This window comes from Pseudopipra pipra, chromosome W (assembly GCF_036250125.1).
Source record: "Pseudopipra pipra isolate bDixPip1 chromosome W, bDixPip1.hap1, whole genome shotgun sequence".
NCBI classification, from domain to species: domain Eukaryota; kingdom Metazoa; phylum Chordata; class Aves; order Passeriformes; family Pipridae; genus Pseudopipra; species Pseudopipra pipra.
In genome coordinates, this window is record NC_087580.1 from 11,778,910 (window position 1) to 11,783,827 (window position 4,918).

The window sequence follows — 4,918 nt, forward strand, 5'->3', positions numbered from 1 at the left end:
CCCCACAGGAAGTTGGGAGCTCAGGGGGGCCACCCCCCTTTGCCAACCCCCCTGTGCCCAAAGACCCCCATGGGACCGTTGGACCCACCAGCCCACCTTCCCTTTTCCACCCTTCTCCCTGTTCCTTCCACTTTCCCATTGTCCCCTCAATCCCCGTTTTCCTCCCGACCAGTTTTGGGCTCCCAACCCCCACTTTTTACCCCCTTTCCTTTGGTTGTTGAAGGATAAAATGAGGCTGCACACACAGAGTTCCATTTCAGGACTTGTTTGCCGACACTTTTCTGTGTCCCCTTTTATTCCTCTTCTCTCGTGAGCAGCACTCAGTGTTTGTCTTTTAGTCCATCAGAATTCCCAGCATGGCCCCAAAGCAGTGCCCTGATCCCACACATTCCCCTCCCCTCATGTGCTGGCTGTTCAGCCACCAGAGAAAAACACAGGCTGGTCATGGAGGCTGGTTCAAGAGCATTTGCACTTGGAGAAACAACCTTCTGTCTCTCCAAGCACTCAGCCAAGGTCCATCCTCCCTTTGCATTCCCATGAACTCAGGGCAGGTGCAGAGTGACTCCTCTTGGTCCCACCTCTGCCCCTGTTCTGTTTGGACACGCAGAGTTCACGGCCAAGAGGGCCAGGACCCGGGCTCCTTGTCTTTGGGCTTGTCCCATGTGCTTCCAGAGGACTTGGAATATTGAAACCAGGCAGATTCTGAACCCCTGCTCCTGGTGCTGCCACAGTGCCCATACACTGGCCCTGCAGGCATGGCCTGCACTGACTGGCCAGTGCAGCAGGAGCCGTGGCTGCGGCAGCTGCCGGGATTGCTGCAGAGATGATCCAAGCAATCAGCCCTCCCCTGAGGATTTCTGCATTTCACAGTTTCCTTCATTCACTGTATCCTGCATCATCCTCCCAGCTTCTGCTTCCCTGGGAGGCCCAGTTTGGCTCTTCTGCCCACGGGAATTATTAATGATAAATGGAGGGTAGGCACGTTTTGATCTGTGATACAACTAAAATAACAAGGATTACTTACAGGGGTGTTACAGGGCCCCTCGCCTCTCCGGTGCCACACGCAGAGCCCAGTGCCGGGGCTTGGTTACAGGGATTCAGGGAGAGGTCCCAGGTTGGACTCGATGATCTTGGAGCTCTTTTGCAACCTTCCTGATTCTGGGATTCTTTTCCCGTTGGAGCTGCAGCACGTTGGCTTTCCCAGGGCAGCTTCCTTTAGGACAGCCTTGCTGAGAGCTTTGCAGCTGATGGCACAGGGATCTGTGAGGAACAGCCCAGAGCAGCTGCTGCCTTAGGTGGGGGTGGGCGAGGGGAAGCCCTCCTGTGTCGGCCCAGGCTGTTGCAGGCAGGCAGTGCTGGGGAGGAACACACTGCAGCCTGGCCCCAGGGAGTGACCTCTGGGAGATGAGACTTTTGGGGAGAAATTGTTCCCTGGGAGGGAGGTGAGGCCCTGGGCCAGGTTGCCCAGAGAAGCTGTGGCTGCCCCACCGTGGGAAGTGTCCAAGGCCGGGTTGGCCGGGGTTGGAGCCAGCTGGTGTGGGGGAAGGTGTCCCTGCCCAGGTGTTCTGATCCCATTAGGGAGAGATGCCTCAGCCCGAATTAAGGTGTAAATGGGACCATTTGCTGACAACAGGTGGATTTTATTTAGTACAGATTTTATTTAACAACAACAAATCTTTCTAATCTTCTGTCTTCTATTCTGTAATTCTTATCATCTAACTATGTACATACGTCTAACGAACGTCTGTGCCCTATAAATATGGTAATTATTATAATATTTAAATTTAGTATTACCTATCCTATGTAAGTCTATATTCACAGTAAATATATCTAAATATGAAAAAGGCATATTATAGTAGTTTTAATTAAATTACTTTTTTACGTAACTATCAAAATTAATTAAATTAGTTAACTGACTTAAGCCATCTTTGGTTTTTTTGGCAATAATCGAGTGTGTTGTCATCCTGCAGGGAGTTTCTGGGAGCAAGAGGTCCTGTCTTTGCTCATTCCCTGCAGGAGCAGTCAGGCATTGGAATCAGTGTCTCAGGTGGGTGGTGGTGTCAGTGTCTGTGCTGGAAGCACTGCAGAGGTGTCCGGGCCCGCCTGGCGCTGGAGTGGGGCCTAATCCTGGGGCTGTCCCGCCGTGCAGGAGTGGAACAGCCTGCGCAGAGCCCCGAGTGCCCGCCTTTAGCGGGAGAGACGTTTGGTGGGGACAGGCAGCTGCCTGCTGAGGGCCTGGGCCTCCAGCTGGGGAGGCGAGGGGATGAAACAGGAGCCCGGCCTGGAAGAGTTAACTGAGATATCTTGGCCTGCTGAGAAACCCAATACCTGTTTTGCTGGAAGAACATTTTAGGAGCACTGGTTAATCTCATGTTCTGTTCTGGTCACTGGACCAAAGGCCTTATTCTAGAAAGAATAGGAGTAGTACACACACAGTAATAAATTAGGTAACCCAGATGTTTGAATAAGATCTAGAAGGCCCAGAGCCAGGATTTTGCAAGCTTGAAGAATTCAGGTCACCTGATTGAAGAGGTCAAATTGAGGAAGACGTCCATGGCGACCACCAGAGGGATGAAGGCTTGAGGAGAAGACCCCACAGTAGAAGACTGGGCATGTCTGGAAAGACTCCGCCCAGAGACCAGCCTACTTATTAATATGTATAATAAATGAGGTAACCCTGTATCCAAAGCGTATAAAATGGCTTAGTTTTGCACTTGCAAGTTGAGCAAGTTTGTCCAGTGCGAGCTGGCTTGCTCCCAACCTTGAATAAACAAATACCTTGCTGCTTAAAGATAAAAGAATGTCTCTGAGCAGTCTTTCGGGCCGATTTTTCGGATTCACTGGTCACATGCAAACAGGTGAGTGGTCAGTGCCCATCCCTGGCCATGCCCAGCAAGGGATCCCCACAGTCTGTCCCGTTTGCTTCATCCCTCCATTGCCAAGAACTTTTTAGGACAAGGGAACTCTGTGTTCTGGGTTTGGAGGGAGGTCCAAGTGCCACTTTCTGGAGTGGGAAGCACAAATGATGGGGTCGTGTGTTCTCTGGGGGGCCAGACTCTGGTGAGACTGGTGTGTGGGCACATGAGACTGGTGTGGGTGTGGGTGGGTGTAACCACCAGTGAACATCAAACCGGAGCAAGCACTGCCTAGATGAGACCTGGGAACCATCTCCTGGAGGGATCCACCTGGGTTGGGTGTCCCTGTAGCTCTACATCTCCCCCTGAGGTGGCAGAGCACACAAACTGCCCATCCCTGTGTCCCTTTCTCCACTGGCTGTGCTTTGGTTTGGCCCAGAAACCTGCCGAGGTCCCTTCCAGGATGAGTCCCAGTGCACTGCCCTGCACCGTGGGCCTTCCCCTCCTGGTCCAGCATCTGTGGGGCAGCAGAGCTGGGTCAGTGCAGGGACAGGGCTGGCTCTGACAGGGGCCATGAAGCCACTGCCAGGAGGTGACAGCAAGGACAGTTTGCAAAGAACAAATTTAGATAGGGTGCCTTTGTTGGGATCAAGGGGGCCATTGTGACACCAGAGAAAGTCAGGGAATCAATGAGCTGTTGTGACACTTCAGGGTCTCCTGGAACCAAAGGAACCCTGGGACAGTTTGGAACCTCATGGACTCAAGGGCCTATTGAGACCCTGCGAAGCTGATGGAAGCAGAGGAATTCTGGGAGAGTGTGGAACTTCCTGGAATCAAAGGGCCATTGTGACACTGCAGGGCCATGGATCTGAAGGAAAGCTGGGAGACTGCAGAATCTCCTGGAATCAAGTGGCCAGTGTGACACGGGGGACCTCATGGCAGCAAAGAAACCCTGGGACATTTTGGAACTTCATGGAATCAATGGGCCATTGGGACACTGGGGAACCTGATGGAATTGTGTGGTCATTGTGCCATTGCAGGGTCTCCTGGAATAAAATGAAACCTGGGACACTGGGAAACCACATGGGAGCAAGGGGTGCCTGTGACCCTGCAGGACCTGATGGAACCAAGGGAAGCCTGGGACCCTGAGGAAACTCGTGGAACCAAGTGGCCTTTGTGACCCTGCAGAATTGCACGGAACCAACAACCCCTTGTGACACTGCAGGGCTTCATGGAACCAAAGGAGTCCTTGGACACTGTGGAACCTCATAGAAACAAAGGGCCATTGTCACACTGAAGAACCTCATGGGGCCAAAGGGACTCTGGGCTGCTGCAGAACCTCACGGAGGTGGGAAGCTGCTGTGTGGGGCCCCCCCCCAACGAGTGGCTGAGGCTGCTGCAGGAGAAGGTGAGTGAAGCCAATTTGCAGAAGTGGAAGCCGTGGGCAACGGCACTGAGCCCCCTTGCCAGGGTCAGTTACCATGGCAACCATCGTACGCTCCCATCGTGTGCTGGGTTAAAAGGAAACCGGAGGGAGAAATGAACCCACGCCAGGGATTACAAGTCAGACTGACAATTTCCTGAGAAGATGACAAGAAATACAATGATACAGAGAAAACTGGTTCTAACCCACAAAAACAGCTGTATGAGCCAGCAGCCTGGGACAAGAAGAGAACAGTGCTGAGCACCACGTGGCCCCCAGGGTGCAAAGGAAAAGGAAAGGAAAAGCTGTTGGTGCAGATGATGGTGGCAGTTGCGTTGAGGTACTGATGGCAGTGCTGTGGAGAGTTCCAATCCCAGTCCTGTTGGAGTTCTGCTCCTCCTCTCGATGCCACGAGTGGTAGCAGAAGTGCCCAAAGCCCAAGAGTAAATGTGCTCAGGTTCAGGTGGGGATGTGCAGCACCTCCCCCAGGGCAGGGAGTTTCCCAGTGGGTGATTTAACTCTGAGTCACGGGGTATTTTTGGAGTGTGTGATGGTCTGGGTGTTGCAGCTGCCTGTTCTGCCAGTCCAAGGCGGCCCATTGGCAGAGATGACCCCTCAGGCTGGGGGTGAAGGTGCTAAT